Genomic DNA, 18,192 nt, shown 5'->3' with positions numbered 1-18,192 from the left:
ATACCACCATAAACGATACTTGCTATGAAGAATTCATGGGACAAAGAGCTTGCTTATAACCGAGGGCACGGTAATTCGAATTGATTTAAACCTTGCAAGGGTGTACTACTTTACCTACACGACATAAGGACCATGCTGCTCACCCAACCAATCACGTTGGATAAGGGGGTACTCACGTCAACCGTTCCCAACAAAGCTCAACCGTTGAGGGTATGCCTAGCTTGCGCGGAGAGTCACCTAGGTCCATCGGGGACACCCCTAAGCCTCTCTACATAACCCCTTGGCCACGCATCTAGGACCGGGCCTCAATGACCAAGTCAAAGGAGGTAATTGGCTCATCCATTCTATTATTTTGGATATGTGGTAGCACGATAAGTTGCTCAAAACCAACGTCATCTATGGACGGTTCTTAATCGATCCAAGTGGACTATGCCCGTGACTCCATTCTCTAGGCCCTACCATTCCACCCGGACCACGAAACTACTCTTCCAAACCACATGACTCAAGTCGAACAAGTGCGATCAAAGATAACCAGATAAGTGTGATGACTCTTGACCATACTTTCCTATCAAGTGACATGATACTCTAAGCATGGCTAAGCATCTAAGCAAGTTAAGTAGTTCATTAACTAACAAGTGACAAGGACAAGGATAAATAATCAAGGGAAGGTAAATGCATACAAGTAGGTAAAAGAATGCAATACATAACATACTATAAATATAACCCAATAGTACCCAAATGGGATAACTAAATTGCATCAATTTAAATGGTACAAGGGATCATGCTTAGCTGCTTGCCTTAGTTTTCTTCGGGGTCAACAACCAACTCAACACCGGGCTCGGGCTCAATGAACTCAGTGGGCTCGACGGTCTCACTCTCCGTCGTCTCGGTCACTATAATGCATGAATGAGATGCATGCATTAGAATGATGTCATAGTTGGTTTATGAATGACATGACATGAAGAATGAATGGCACACATGCGATGATGCACAAAAGTAACACATGCGAGGACCACCAATTACCATTTAACATGCGAGCAAGGAAATAAAGCGAGAATTAAGAAAAGGACTAACACAGCAAGAACAAATCATAAATTAAATTGAGCATGCAGAGAACATTACAAGTAACTCATGAAATTTGGATTTGCATCTAAAACATTTATTCTGGAATTAACCATAAATATATCAATTTTCAGTCACTCTAAGCAAGATAAATTAAAAAGGACATGCAAACCAAACTGAATAAATATAATAAAATTATCACAGAATCTAGGAATGAATACAAAGCTAACCAAACTAGTTTCACCATTTTATCGCTTTCCAGGAAAAAGTTCTACATTAAACTATTTTCAGACAGAGTATAAGAAAACACACTAAAACCCTAACAACCAGCAGGGAAACATTATAAAAAGTTGTATTAATAGAAAGTGAATTTCACAAGGAATCTAACAAAATTTAGTTTGATATTTTTAGAGCAGTACACAAATAACTACGCATTTATCTTCCTTTTGCAACATTAAATTATAAAAAAATCTACAGAAATATAACATGCAAAACAATATTTTTTTTCAGAGTAGATCTAAGCATTGCGAACTCAACAAAACAAGTTTCATATTTTTTTTGAGATCTACACAAATTTACACACATTTTACAATATTATAGCACAACATAAACTCAATGAAAGGCTAGATCCACACAACAAGGCCAGCCCGGGCCACTGACAGGCGGGCCCCACGGGCAGGCGGCCACCAGGCCGGGTCAAGGCAGTCCCCTGGCCTTGACCCGCGGCCAGGGCATGCCCACGGTGCGTGTGCGCGCGTGCGCACGGCGCGCGGCCAGCGCGACGCGGCGGCCACGGCAAGCGACGGATCAGCGAACCAGGGCGAACAGGGCAAGGGAGCGCGAGCATGGCGATGAGGAGGAGGCGAGCCTCACCGACAGCTTGGACGGGCGCGGAACGGCGACGAGGAGGTGGCACGACGACAAACGGCGGCGGCGGGCGGAGCAGCTTGCCAGGAAGAGCCTGCAGGATGGGGGAAACGCTAGGATTAGCGTCGGAATGAGTCGAGGAGGGCGAGGGGAGGCTGGGGCTGCGAGGAATTGAAGCGGGGATCACTGGACACGACGAATTTCGGTGGCCGGCGGAGCTCCTTGGTGGTAACAATGGAGGATAGGGAAAACTGGAGTTAGGGTTTGGAGCAATGGAGGCCGGCCGGGCTTTAAAGAGGAGGGGAGGGCAAGCGGGCGGATGGGTGCTACGGCGTCTCGACTTCTGCGTGCTAACGGGCGGGCGCTGCCATGGCGCCGCCGCCCCGGCTGCCCAACCGGCGAGAGAGGCACGCGTGGGAAGGGGGAAGGGGGTGACTGACGTGTGGGCCTGGGTTGAGAAAACAACGGTTGAAGTTTGAAAATCAAAATGGAGGTGTTCCCGGGCTCAAAAATTCACGAAACGTTTTTTGGAGGAAGATAAAATCACCAAGAACATTTTCCAATAAGAATCACTCAAAAAGCTTTTGTAGTTTGATTGCAGTAAAAAGAACAAAACAGCTGTTTTTCGTGTTTCCAAGAATTTTGTGGCTCGATTCAAAGGTCATAAAATCCTGAAAAAATATTTTTAAATCGACAATTGAAATCTAGTATATAAATAAAATTTTTGGAGGCCAAGTTGCACAGCAGAAATTGAACTTCCTTCACACGCACATATTCAAACATGCACACATTTAAATTTAAATCAAACCACACATGCACAAGATGCTCCATTATGCCTTAATGATGCTCATGATGATGTTGTTTAAATTTTAAGCATGATTAGCAAATTTGGGTCGTGACAAGTGAGATCCAAAAGAACCACCTATCTCTTCTCCTCCACCTTGATTGAATCTATTCTATCAGCTAGCTTAATCCCCGGCTGTTTTCTGCTCGGGCTGTTCTGCCTCTTCGGTCTCAGTTGCAGTTGCACCTCCCTCTGTAACACCGACATCCGCAGGGCGCAGGACACGATCATGTAACATGTAGCCCACCTGAAATAAACAATGTGTAACGGATGTCACTTGTTGCAAGGACAAGGTTGTCAATTTGCAATATATAGTCAATGCTAAAAGATCATTTTACGGTAAGCAAATATATTAATGCTAAAAGATCATTTTACTGGAGAGAGAGAGAGAGAGAGAGAGAGAGAGATATTCAGTTACTAAGAAAATAAAGTGTATTACCCGCAAAAAAAGTACTGTGTTCAAGCATCCAATCAAGTAATCACTCACATTCTGTTTTCTATATTGGACCAAAAATGATGTACGAAAATAATCATTCATTGTGAGCACTGCAGCACAACCAACTGCCAAGTTACAATGAAACCACTCTAGCCTCAAGGCAAAAGCTGTGGAACCTCTATTGGAATAGAATTACTTAGTTGCACAGAATAAATCACCAAGCTACTACAACATAACTCAAGAACCAAGTAGGGTTTTATACAAGTTGACTGCAGATATATTCCAGCTGTGGCTGCAGTACGATTTATATGACAATATTTCCATATGAAAACAAACTACAAGGATAATGAATCCACACAATTCAACAGTTGGTATGCAAACAAGCATAGATCAAGACAACATGCTTGAGAATATGCTGTACCTTTACAACAGAGGCAACAGTTCCTGGTGGCTTCGAAGGATCAGGAATTTGGAAAATTGCACAACGCCTGCTAGGATCAAACTTCTCATTTATTGGATCGAACTTTTCAACTCCAAACTTCTTGAGAACCTGTTCAGATTTTAGGGCATTGTTACACAAAATCCAAATTAAGGAAAACATTGGCTGGAAAAAAATGTTCCTGCAAAGGATAAAAGTCCTTTTGGCAGTCAAAGGGAAGTCACAAGATTACCTCTGCTAGTTGCTTGTCGGTCATGTCTACACCCTCCAAAAGAGTTCTCAGTAGTGGCACAGCTCCACCAGAATATTTAGAGGTATCTATTTTCGAGAAGCTTTCCTTGACAACAGATGATGCTCTAGCCAAATTGTCAGCAACATCTAACAAGCTCTTAGAGAAGTTCTGCATGCACAATTGTGACACATGCTATAAGCAAAAGCTAATTCAGAACATTTCATGGAGATACATGTCAAAAGTGATGAGCGTAGTCACCGGAGTTCCCGGAACGATGAACCCGGAACGAGGAACGACATTTTGAATGCATTTTTACACTGTGGGAACGAAATCGTTCCCGCGTTTCCGTCCCGGAACGTGGAACGCTGCATCGTTCCCATTCCGTGGTGACTAAGGTTATGACAACAGACCTGTATTGCATACTTTTTGGAGTTTTCAGATTCACGCTTTGTCCGAGCCATGATATTTTCCATTTCGGCATAGCTGCGCAAAACCTTGTCCTTCATATCTTTGATTTCATCATCCTTCGCCTTCAATAATTCTTCCTTCTCATGAACTAGCTTCACAAGGTCATCTTTTGACATATCAACGTCTTCGGTACCTAAATCAGAAAATGCAGTTTCATTTAGTACCCCAACCTGCTTATACAGATCAGGACTTCAGTCTACAGACCTTGTTCCGATGCCTTCTCACTTCCAGACGAACTACTGTCTTCATTGGATCCAACTGAGGTGCTTTCCTGGTCTTTTGGTTCCTTAACCTCCTTGTCACTTTGTTGGGGCGAAACAGATGAGAATCCGAACTTTTGAAAAATGCTGCTTGAGTAATCTCGAATGATGATTCAACAAATATGGAACCTGGTAGTAAAGAAAGCAACAAACATCTATAATAAGAGAACAGTTTATGAGTGATGGAAAAATAATTTGCCAAAATAGCACTACTTTTTGGTGATCCATGTATTCCCTAAAAAGCCACTCTGCAAAGCATACTCAATGAATTTAACATAATAGTAAGACTGGTCTTTGAACAATAGTTGTTACAACCAAACATATCAGATTCTTACTTTCTATTCCAGTACCAGTAGATGCTCTACTGGTTTCCTGGAAGATTGTGGGTAAGAACACATGCATCATCAGTACCCCACAATTACCAAGAAAAGAATGAACATACACTTCCTGATTGCCAACAATATCTTCTGCTTCAAACAGTTAATATACAATGCTTATGATTCAGCCCGACATTTGTGTCCGAGGAAAGAAAAAAAATCAGCCCAACACTTGTGTCCAAGAAAACGAAAAAAAAAACAGCCCAACACTCCCATGTCTTTTCCCACTTGGCAGAAGAAGGAAAAGAGTTTGTAGATGATAGGAATACATGTACCATAATCAGTCTTATTGAAGCTTTATGCCATCTTAACTAAATGTCAGGAAAGTATAATTGCAGTTTACTGCAGAACTCCACTATGTCGTTATTAAAAGGCACCGTCCTTTCTTTTACATGAACGTCTTAGGGAGCAATTTTATATTTTATAAACAATTTATAAAGTTTTGCCTCATTACAAGGAAGCTAGGTGGAATACTCCTTCACCTAATTATTCTTAAACAAAAATGTCATAAAAAATAGCATGTGAAGGCACCAGAGGTTGCTGCCAGGCTCAAAAATACATTGCTAGCTGGCATGGAGCAATTCCAATTAGCTCATAGAGAACTACTGGCAAACCACAAATTTAAACAAATATGTTAGGTTTGAACAGCAAACCACAAATTTTTATTGGCTCAATCACCTTTGAACCTTGGAAGAGAGAATGGAAGTCATGGGCACCTGGGAAATGCAAAACATTTGTGTGGTTGGCTATTCGGAATCATTTTGGACTGCAGATCGTTTACAAAAAAGAGGTCTTCCTTATCCGGAGCGTTGTCCTCTCTGCGATAAGGAGGAAAACATTCAGCACATCCTCATCCCATGTGTCTTTGCAAAACAATTCTGGTATGCCATTTTGCAGCCCATAAACTTGAGTCAGTTGACACCCACAAGGAGTATGAATTTTGCTGACTGGTGGAAACATGCTGAGAGAAGACTTCCTAAACTGCACAGGAAGCGTTTTAACTCCTTGTATATACTCGGGGCATGGATCCTTTGGAAGCATAGAAATGCTTATGTGTTTGAAGGAGCCTCTCCAAACCTGCAGGTGGCGGTGCAAGCCTTCAAGGAGGAGTCCCACCTGTGGCAATTTTCGGAGGCCAAAAAGCTTACTGTCCTAAGCCTCGAGTTGAGTGTGGTGCGGGTGTAGTGGATGGTCGAGTTTGTGGTCTGGTCCTATGTTTGATATTTTTATGTAATAGTTTCTAGATCTTTATGTTCCTCACTCTAGTCCAACGTGTGGAATGTTTCCTTGTATTTGGACTACTATTTCTCTCTTAATATAAAGACACACAGCTCTCCTACTTGTTTGAGAAAAAAATATGTTAGTACACCTAGTACACTTGTTTTGCACGAATGGCACTCTCACCATCGCCACCAACAAAGCCTTTTATTCCCAAGACAATTGGGTTAAAATAGACATCAAACCCAATAAAGCAAAGCAATAAATTAAAATAAAATAATTACACAACGATTACAAATCAGAGCCTAAAATGCTCCCCAGCCAGGACACGAAAACAGAGTAGAGTTCATCACAGCTACATTGGGCAGCATCACCGAGATCAGTTGTTTTCATGCCACGCCACATTCCAATACCATCCTAGTCTACCAAATAAAAAAAATCTTAGATCGACCAACTAATCCTGGATGCAAAATCCTCTCAACAGAAGCAAGGAATAGCATCAAAATACCCAAGAACTACTCGCCGCGCCAGTCTCCATTGGGCCCTTGATTCACCAAACAAACAACTGAAGAGGTGGTCCAGAAAAGAGAAACCTCACCCTGAGCGAACTGAAGGAAGCAGCGAACGGCTCCGCCGCCGCCGCCGCCGCGACGCACTGCCTGGACAAGCGCGTGAGGAGGCGCGAGGCCACCATCCCTTCGCCGGCGGGATCAAAGTACCGAGTCGAGGAGCGCAGCGCGATCGAGAGAAGAAGCGCGGACGAAGTGTCTGGAAGGAACTCGGAAGGGAGCTTCTAGAGAGCGGTCCGGGGAAATGAATGGAGGATTTATGCGAAGATTACCGTAACACCCATGGTACTAGCACAAGCATGCCCGCAGTTGCAGGGGTGTTTATGTCTTTTGGCGCTCGAGGGTTTAGGCCTCCTTTGGCTCACGGGCGAAACGGAGGGCAAACACAGGATATGATAGGATAGGATTGGGATTGATGATGTCAGCATGTCTTTGGTTTTACGGGAAACTTTCCGGAGGAAATCGACGGGGAAAGGAATTGCTCTAACTGTGCACGCAGGGAAAAAAAATCCGGTCGGACCTCATGTTCGCCGCGGCTGGCGCGTGGTGGCTTGTGTCCGAGGCAAATCAAAGGAATGATTCCAGAGGAACGAGCTTGCTTTCCTATCCTGCAGTTCTCAATTCCTATCCTTTTTCCTGTGATCCACCCGAGAGCCAAAGAGGGCCTTAGGGGTTCGGCTTGTCGCGCAAGAAGAAGGGTTTATGGCCTTGATGAAACTGGCTGATCTCACTGTGCCGTGCTAGCCAGCTGCGGCTTGCCTGTCTCCTCCGTGACGTCTATTCATCGATGATGTCAGCATGTCTTTGGTTTCACGGGAAACTTTCCGGAGGAAATCGACGGGGAAAGGAATTGCTCTGACTGTGCACGCAGGGGAAAAAAATCCGGTCGGACCTCATGTTCGTCGCGGCTGGCGCGTGGTGGCTTGTGTCCGAGGCAAATCAAAGGAATGATTCCAGAGGAACGAGCTTGCTTTCCTATCCTGCGGTTCTCAATTCCTATCCTTTTTCCTGTGATCCACCCGAGAGCCAAAGAGGGCCTTAGGGGTTCGGCTTGTCGCGCAAGAAGAAGGGTTTATGGCCTTGATGAAACTGGCTGATTTCACTGTGCCGTGCTAGCCAGCTGCGGCTTGCCTGTCTCCTCCGTGACGTCTATTCATCGCACGTGCGATGTGACGAACCGTCAAATTAAAACTCTAATTAAGCGTAATGGCCGTCATTTAAACACATCGAGTGCATTAGCTTAACGGCTTAATTTTACGATCCTTTCTCAACCCACGGCCCAATAGAAACAACACCGGTAGTCCCACACGACGATGGACGCAGATGGTACAAGCACGATAAAATACTTGAAAATATACAAGGATGAATGAACCGATAAACAAGAGTTTTACAAACTGAGTTCAATTTTACACATGATAGTATAATTTACAAAACTTACAATATAGGTAACCCAAGTCCGAAAAGAAAAGAAATCTAATACTACATTAGTCTTCACCAGTTCTGAATTTTCATGACCGGTCAGACCGGTTTATCCAACCGATCAGACCGGTCTCCTCTCCTCTGAAGCCTCCACCGGTCAGACCGGTCCCACGAACCGGTCAGACCGGTCTGTGCAAAACAGAAAGGCTGAACACTCTGCCCTCAAGTGTTCAACCCGGAAATCCCCTAACCTACGGGTCTCGCTCCACCACCTCCCACCCCTCTGCATCCCGGCGGATGAATTTAACGCAGCATGGGCAGAAATCAACGTCCGGGTGTCCTGAAATAATAATTGTGGCAACAAACCCTGAGTATACTAATACTCAGCAAGGTTTACCAGACTAGTGGGTATAACTTAGCCCACATATCTAGACATGCAAAGCTTTCTGGCTGGTGGTTAATTTGCATAAAAAGCTTCTAAAATAAGTCCTTATTTTTCCACTTTTAGCTCCAAATTTAATATACTAAAATCATTAACTAGTATTTGCACCTGCTAAGTAAATCATCACAAACATGAGATAATAATTCATGATAATCATTTCCAAACATCACTTAAAATTCCATATAGCATTACTACGATGCGGTGCTGCGATCAAGGTGCTCATATCCGAGAGCGACTGACGGCGAATCGATCCGATTTAACCTTGCAAGGTGGACTTAACCAACACGGCACGCAAAAGACCCGTCGGACCTGACGCACCAACCTTTCCCCTCCCCGCCTCGAACTACAGGAACCAGCCCAACGACATATGGTCAGCCGAGCTCAACGTGAGACCACCAAAAGTAAACATGTGCATCCCCAATTCTCCGCGACTACTCGACTCGCCCCAGGAGTTGGGTGCGGGTTCCTGTACTTTCTAAGCAAAGCAGTACTCGGCTTACCGGTTTCGACTACCTCCTACTCCCGGTATGCGGTTAGTACTGTTCAAACTCAATCACAGGGCCAGACAACGAACGGTCCTTAACCGACACAGACGGGGCTAACTTTTCCCCGCTCGGTCTCCAAATTCTTTTCCTTTCTTACCTAATTCAATATTCCATATATTCAAAATAACTAAAAACCCTATATCTCGCGAGTGAGCCGAAATCACTCGTCTTCTACCGAGTTCTATTAAGCATAGCATTTCTATCGTCCTCTACCTACTAGTATAACTCGAGAAAACCTAGGGATCATGCAACTAGGGTTCCAAACAAATCCTGAACCTAATGCACAAGTAATAGAAACATAATATAGTTGTCATAATTTGAAATAAAAGGATGTGCACCGGGGCTTGTCTTGCGTCTGCTACGCCACACTGGGGTTAGCCGGGCCTTGGGCCGACTCCCCGCGAACCTCCTCCTGCGGGGCTTGCCCCTGCGGCTCCTGTGGCTCCGCAACCACCTCGTATACGACCTCCTCTGCCGCGGCTGCTATACGTATGTATATGCATATGACATGAGAAATGTATGCATGATTTCATAAAAATTACAAGTAACCAATAGCCAAATTAAATTCTAACTATTTGCACCAACTAACCCTAATTGAACCCTGTCAGCTCTGCTAGCACCGGTTAGACCGGTCCACCCGACCGGTCAGACCGGTCCTACTCAACCTACCGTGACACCGGTCAGACCGGTCCCTCCGACCGGTCAGATCGGTCCTAGCCAGACCATCACATAGAAACCTTGGCGCGGCGAAAATCGCCCACCAACTCCAAATACCTTCTAGGATCTAGTTCAGGTGTTCATGTGGATGCTTTTGACCAGAGGAAACCACCCAAATCTCCCTAGAACAAGAGATCAATCACAACCCTTATATTATTTACCTTGGGTCCTTGCACCAAGAGCTTGAATCCAAGCCAACCAGGGAGGGAGCACGCGGAGAAGATGATTCCCCACCCAATTGAAGCTCCCTTGGGCCTTGGATCAATGGAGGATGTATGGATTTGGGTCCTAGGGTTTGGGGTGAGAAATGAGATGGGGAGAGCCTGAGCTCGAGCTGAGCATAGCATGGGGAGGGTGAGGGAGATAGTGGGGAGAAGAGAGAGAGTGATTTAAATGCTGTGAGGCCCAAAACCACCAGCTCGGGTTAGACCGGTCAGACCGGTCGCCTATACCGGTCAGACCGGTCCGGGCTAAACTGGCCCAGACTGACAGGAGGAGTTCTAGTTTCTGTTGTCGGGTGAATTCGAAACTAATGGCCATAATTAACTTAATTATCGAGGATTAATACTTGGGTGTTACATGCGACTAGAAGTCATGCTATCGCACTTAATTATATTTAGAGAATATGGCTTCTTGGCCAAATTTCTACGCTTTGCTCCGAAGTTCCGTGAAGGGTAAACCATCGACTTCATGCTCGCAGCAGCAGCCATTAAGAAGCTCTCCTTCACCACCAACTCGAACCCAAGAAACCCCGAAATCAAACTCCATGTTGCCAAACTCCCAGCAAGAACAAACTTCTAGCTGCCTCTGTAACGTGTGGCTGGAGACCGAGAAATTTGATGGCTCAGCGTGTATAGGAGAGCGAATGGTCGGCCTCGCAGAGGAGACAAGCAAGCCGGCTGCATATAATTATTGTAATCATTGTAAAAAAAGTGGAATAAAAGGCAATTATACAATAATTATAATAATTATACCTTTTATTCCCTACAATGATTCACTTTTCTCCATTTGAATCTAGGTTCGTATTTGTAGAAAAGTGGAATATCTGATACTATCCATATCTGTGAAGAGTAAAGTACTTAGTGAAACAATATAACCTTATCAATATGACTTAGTGACAAATGATATTAATTTTTGTACTACTTATGATGCACACCATCTAAACTATTTTAAAATTATTTTTATGATAAAGGACTAATAATATTAATTCAATATAGTAATGATTATCTGTCAAAACTATTTAAAGGCTATATGGCTAATGACTAACTATAGTCTATATTAATTTTAACATCACTAACATTATATGAAATTTATTTTTAATCGATCTTAATATGCAAATGATAATTTTAAATACTTTACTTTATTTATGGATTGATGAACTTATTTTGTATTTTTAATCTATTTATTTCTTAATAAATACATATATTGAAATATTTATTTAGTTTTTATAAATTTAGTTGTTAAATATTTATTAATAACATGTTATTTTTCATGAGCTATATTTGTGCATGTGTTATATACACATACTTTACTACCTACTTGTGTAATGAACTAATGATGTTGTGCTACTTTAAAGCCATCAATAAGACAAATTGTACTTATTATCTTCCGAATTGAGTAGGTATGTAAATACAAAGCTGTATTCCAATTATCGATTTTGTATTCGCATCGGATGATATTTGAATTCAAATTAAAAATGGTAAATAGTACTATCTAGCTTCGATTCTGGACTAAATCCATCCCTAAACCAAGCCATATTTATCGTGCGGGAGCTGCAAACAAGCAGGCAAAGCGTCACCCAAGTGTGGCACACCAGCTAGAAGCCAGAAGGCAGCACTTGGCGAACAAGCACCTGCAGTCGTAGTTGGCCAGCAAGCACACACGACCAATTCGTTAAACGGATCAATAAATTGTCTGAAATAAAAAGAGCTATATAGTGAAATTATGTTTTCCTAATGATTCTAGTAATGTTGATCATGTGTTAGGCCAACTCCAGTGTGGTTTGAAATCGAACAATAGTCCGTGAAAACCGAACTTTACACATTGTGGGAGTCGACTGCTCGCTGTCAGAGGTAGAAATGGACCTCCAAACAGGTTTGACACAAGCGATTAAAAATATAAATTCACGCACTCTACCTGTCCGCCCATACCTTGTGGCGCACAAGCTGAGGCCGCCACGTCTGAAGGAATAGCCGATTGAATAGGCAGTTTCTATTTTATACTAGAACGTAACGCGCACTTTGCGCGTCCTATCAACGGTTTTCTATTAGCAATATCTATGTCAACATATATAAGTACGGTGAAATTGATAAATTTATGGAAATATCTTATGTACAGGTTCTAAGCTGGGAAGGTGAAAGAAGAACATGATGAAAAAAGAGAGAAGAGAGAAAATAAGAATTATTAATATGGTTTTCAACTGTTGCGCCAAGACGGACAAGACGCTGAAGCAGAGGATAGATAAGGAAGAGTGGGGACTTATCTTGGCGCTTGCAGTAGAAGTAGGATGAAGATCGGTAGTATGAACGCTCCTAGCCACGATAGGATGGTATAGCCTCACGGAACTGCATTGAGAGACGGTCTTGACATCAGCGGAGAGGGCGAGGGTTGGGTGCATGCGTTACAGAATGGAGCGTCGAGGCGCCGCAGAGAGAGGGAAGGGAGCGCATGCACATTAAAAGCAAATATTATAAGGTGAGGTAGGCGGGCTGTAAAAATTATAACATCAGATTTATGATGAGTTTGAGGAAAGAGAAGATAAAAGAGAAGAGAAGCAGGTTGTTGGTTTACATTCATTTGGGCCCTGTTTGGTTGGTGCTAGATTTCTAGCACTAATGAATAGTAAAAAATTTTGACCGCTAATTACGGTGTCAACTGAAGTCAGTTTACAAAACCAACTTCAGAACCCTGCGCTAGTGACTATAAAGAATGTAACGAGGCCTTTGACCGCGCGATTAGAGGATGGTTACTGTAGCATCACTGTAGCAAATCATCGATTAATTACCGTCATTAAATTCGTCGCGAAAAGTTACACTCATCCCTAAAAAGGTTTTGCAAATAGACTTCATTTAGTACTTCATGCATGCGAGATTCTTTTTTCGGGATGCGTGCGTGCTAGATTTCTAGCTCATCCAAACAAGGCCTTGATGTGCAAGTTCCTAGAATTTTTATGAGAATAGAGTGGGCTAGATTTTAATGATTTAGTCTACATCTATACCTACTGTGCTATATGAGTAGGCTTTTACTTAGTTTTTTTGAAAGGATTTATTTAGTGGTATATGATGTGGTGAAAATATACAGCCTAGTGTTCTAAGACTCTGCAAGAAGAATCGAGGACGATGCTCAATTTCCTAGTAGCGTGGGAATCATGACCTTACTCACCATCCTCTCCGCTCTTTTTATACTCAAGCACATGGCTCATCGGCAATCTTATCGATGTCTATGGGACCATATTCAACTCAGCCCACTCTTCGGCGAGCCTACTCCTTCGTCCAAAAAAAAAGTTATCCTAGAAATTCTAGAATAAATTAATAAGAAGATAAAATGATCATATTTATCTCTATTTATTATTTATATTTGACACTACATTTTTTAAATATGATAAGATGACTTATTTTTTGGATAAATTTTGAATTCTAGAGTGATTTATTTTTTATGGAGGGAATAATGAAAGAACGGCGTGCAGCGCTTGCTCTCCCTAGTCGCAACAGGTGCAGCCCATCGTTCCTGCTCCGTGAACCACAATAATTAACATTGGTTCACCGATTCTTTTTTACCAGATGAGTGACTGAGCTCTAGACTTTACAACCATTTTGATCAGACCAATGGCGAATCCTGCAGGTCACAGCTGAGCGGCTTGTGACACAAGCTAAGGGGCCGCACTACAGTACAAGCCTTTTCCTAGGAAAGAAAAGCCCCTAGCCTCTGCTTGGAACGGCTGCCCGGGAGAGCCGTCTGAGGGGCAGAGGGGCACGTGGCCCGTGAAATCCTCTCCTGTGCTGGGGAGGAACCACTCTTTAATTTACCCGAATGGAGCGTAGGTTCCAACTAACCGAACATCACACTGCGGCCCTCGAACGTTAGCCACACTAGCAATTTTGCAGGTCAAAAATCGAGGTAGCACTGGAGCTGGCCTTATTAAGGGTCGAATGTGAACTTGAATAAACCTAGATGGAAATAGCTTATATATGTAAGGAAACGTTCTGGGCTTTAATATTTCTTACCTCATATATGCACCATATGAAAAAAAAGTAACATATCAGATGCAAACTAACTTCTCCGTGCAAACTATGGAAACTTCAATCTGAGTCATTGGATCAACATTCAAGGGGTATGGGGGATTAAGTATTTTACAATCTGGACCCGCCCTTGGATTGGGTAATCACACTTTTAGAAATCTCCCTCCCACCTCTCTGCGCCCCTCCCCTTGGATATTGATCTGATAGCCCAAATTGAAGTTTTCATAATTTGCATGGAGATATTGATTTGCACCTGATATGTTCCCTATCAAAAATATAAATCTTGAAAGCAAATCCAATACACAAAATGTTAGATGTTGTAACCAAGATTTACCTTTTGCTAGGAAAAAACGAGGTGGGTTGTATCAAATCCCATCCATTGGAAATAAAGTGCAGATGCTGAGAAAATCGACTGGCCCTGTTCGTTTTAATGTGATAAAGCGAAAGTGCAAATATTTCTAAATAATAAGATTTTTTATGTTACATGGTCTCTTTGAGGTGAAAATATTTCCCGACTACTGTATTTATGATGATGCTGATAGAATAAATCCACGTACCTTGATTGGCACGAAGTGGGTAACCTTTCAACGGTTGGTCGTCGGGTGATCTCCCTGGTTCAGGTCGACCAGAAGACAGGAACCTCCTGCTTGGAAGCATCCACCACGTGAGGTCCGCCCGTCACGTGCTATACTCATTATCTTTCTGCTAAACTAATGCTAGCGAATTCAGATTTGTTCCTTAGGCCGTGTTTAGTTCCAACGCAAAAAAATTTTACGATGGAATCTTACTAATTTAAAGTACTAAATAAAGTCTATTTACAAAACTTTTTGCACAGATGGGTTGTAAATCGCGAGACGAATCTAATGATGCTAATTAATCCATGATTAATCCATAATTAGCAGATGGTTACTGTAGCATCACTGATGCAAATCATGGATTAAGTAGGCACATTAGATTCGTCTCGCGATTTACAGTCCATCCATGCAAAAAGTTTTGTAAATAGACTTCATTTAGTATTTCATACACATGTCAAAATATTTGATGTGACTTTTTTTGCGTTTACGGGATTTACGGGTAAAGATCTTGGCATCATATCCTATGGAAACCAATACCTTTGTGCAAACTTTAGAAACTCCAACAGAGGCCACTGGATCCCCATCTAAGGGCACCGATCCGAGTTGGGCACTTTTTCATTTAGGCGCCCGCCTCATCCCCCCACCTGGCCTGCGATTTTGTCAAAATCCCCCCTCCGTCAGTTCCGTTCCGTCCTGTCCGTTCTGTTCCGTCCCGTTTCCTGCCGTTCCGTCACGAGTGTCGCATGATTCGTTTCCGCTTCCCTGCCGATCCGTGAGACGAGGCACAGGTGCCGCCGCTTCCTGCCCTAGTTGCCGCCAAGCTCCAGCACTGCCCTAGGTGCCACCGGCCTCGAGCTCCAGCACTGGCCTACGTGCCGCCGGCCCTCGAGCTCCAGGAAGAACGAAGCCCTAGGTGTTGTCCATGCCGAGAAGGGCGGAGTCATGGAACGTGCCTGCCCTAGGCGACGTTCTGGGCGCCGCGACTCCTACAGCGCCGCCTCCCTCGGGTACGAGCTCGTTCGTGGTCCCGCCGTCCGCCAAGGAGCCGGCGCCTGCCCGCAACGCCATGGAGTTGGGAGATGCATCATCGGGAATCAACGCCAACTCCAACAGCCTGGTCGCTCCTGTGTTTCAAAGCCGAACGTCCGCCATGGAGCCGGCGGCCGTCCGCGTCGCGAACTTCGGCGTTGGTAGTGCATCCATTCATGCCGGCATTGCTTTCTTTGATCAAAATCAATCTGATCACTACTAACTTGGCTGCGTGCATTCAGTGGATGATCATGCTGGCTTTACCGTCGACGTCGGAGTTGAAGCCCACCCTAGACGTCCAAGCACACCACAATATTTGAGGACAACAATAAGTTCATCTACTATTTCCTTATCAGCTTAGAACAATGGCCAGGCATCGAGTGATTTTCTTATCTGCTCATACAATTTTATACTTCTGTAGGTCTCTTATACAAGTGACACAAGCAACACAAATCTCAAAGAACATTTGAAGCCAAAAATTGGAATGGTCTTTGATACACTCAAAGATGTGGAGAAATAATACATGTCGTATGCACATGAAGTTGGTTTTTCAGTTCGTGTTGGTCAGCACAAGAAGGGAAATGAGGAGATATTAATCAAGAGGTATTATTGTTCCAGGGAAGGGTATAGAAAGGAGAACGTAACAAATGCAAGTGATGAATCTGGGAAAAAAAGAAAGACACATAATGTGATGGAAACCAGATGTGGATGTCAGTCACATATTGTTGTCAAGCTTGGCATTGACAAGAAGCATAGTATTATTTCAATGGTTGAGGAGCACAGCCATGGGTTCGTGTCGCCAGATAAAAGGCATTTGCTAAGATCAAACCGGAGTCAATGAGAGGGCTAAGAGTACGTTGTTCAATTGTCATAATGCTAGCATTGGTACCTCATAGGCATATCGACTTCATGTCAGTGAGGGTGGGTTTGAGAATGTCGGGTGCACAAAGAGGGATTTACAAAACTATTATCGTGACCTCAGAATCAAAATCAAGGATGCAGATGCACAAATGTTTGTGGCACAACTTGAGCGAAAGAAGGAAGTAAATCCTGCCTTTTTTTATGAGTTTATGGTGGATGATCAAGGACGACTTGTTCATGTATTTTGAGCAGATGCTGTATGCATGAAAAACTATAGTGTTTTTGGGGATGTGGTTTCGGTAGATGCGACATATACCACCAACGAGTATAACATGAAATCTGTGCCATTTACTGGAGTCAACCATCACTTGCAAAGTGTTTTTCTTGGAGCAGCATTCTTAGCAGATGAAAAGATTGAGTCATAAGTATGGTTGTTTGAGACCTTTCTTAAGGCTATGGGTGGAGTAGCACCTCATCTAATCACAACAGATGAAGATGCGAGCATGAAGGCTGCTATTGCTCAGATTCTACCATATACAGCTCATAGACTTTGCATGTGGCATATCATGGAAAAGGTACCTGAGAAGGTCGGGCCCTCTATAAGAAAAGATGAACAATTTTGGAAAAGACTAAACAAGTGTGTTTGGGGGACCGAGAATTCAGATGAATTTGTGTCCCAATGGAATTCTATCATAACAGATTATGGTTTGATGGAAAATGATTGGTTTTCCTCTAGGTTTGAGATTCGCGAATCATGGATTCCGGTATACTTTTTGGACATACCTCTAGCAGGAATGCTTAGGACAACATCACGATCGGAGAGTGCAAATTCATTTTTTAATCGTTTCATTCATAGGAAGTTGAGCTTTATTGAGTTCTGGCTAAGGTTTGACACAGCTTTGGAGTGTCAGCGCCAAGAGGAGTTGAAAGCTGTCTTCACACCACTCCTAAATTGATGGCACCATGGCCCATGGATAAGCAATGTAGTGTGAGATATACACATGAAGTTTTTAGTAAATTTCAGGAACAACTCGTAGTTGCAAGAGACCATTGCATTGTTCAAGGTATTGAAGAGTGTGAAGATATCAAAATTTTCACCATCAGCAGCCTATCTGGAAAAGAGCGAGTTGTTCAGATGAACAAGACAAACATGTTCGGTACGTGCTCCTGTAAATTATATGAGTCCTATGGCATCCCATGTCGGCATATCATACAAGTGCTTCGCGCCGAGAAGCAAAATGAGGTACCATCGAATTATATTATGAAGAGATGGGAGACAAAATGTAAAAGGTGTGTACTGTATGTTTTTTCCTTTGATATTTTTGTTTCATTCTGTACACCCCTTTTTTGTTTTATACTATCAGTCTTAATGAGCACTTCAGTCTTAATGAGCACTTCAATTTTACAGGGAACTATTCTATGATGATGAAGGTAACCTACTGGATGAAAAGCCAAAGGATCCAAGGGAGGTGGCAATGCGGAAAAAAAATTCAGAATCGCGCAACAAGTTTGAAGATATTATCCAAATGGACAAGACCTCTGAACAAGGGATGGACTTTTTATATTCTAGTTTATCGAACCTAGTAGAACCTCT

General features: G+C 43.1%; 1 pseudogene; it reads right to left on the bottom strand.

Annotated features, from left to right (window-relative positions):
• Positions 1 to 2,731: 2,731 nt before the first annotated feature.
• Positions 2,732 to 7,005, bottom strand: LOC120673934 (annotated as a pseudogene).
• Between the last annotated feature and the right edge of the window lie 11,187 nt (positions 7,006 to 18,192).

This window comes from Panicum virgatum, chromosome 2K (assembly GCF_016808335.1).
Source record: "Panicum virgatum strain AP13 chromosome 2K, P.virgatum_v5, whole genome shotgun sequence".
Taxonomy (NCBI): Eukaryota; Viridiplantae; Streptophyta; class Magnoliopsida; order Poales; family Poaceae; genus Panicum; species Panicum virgatum.
The sequence above is the reverse complement of the archived record's forward strand: the minus strand, read 5'-3'. Positions and strand labels throughout refer to the sequence as shown.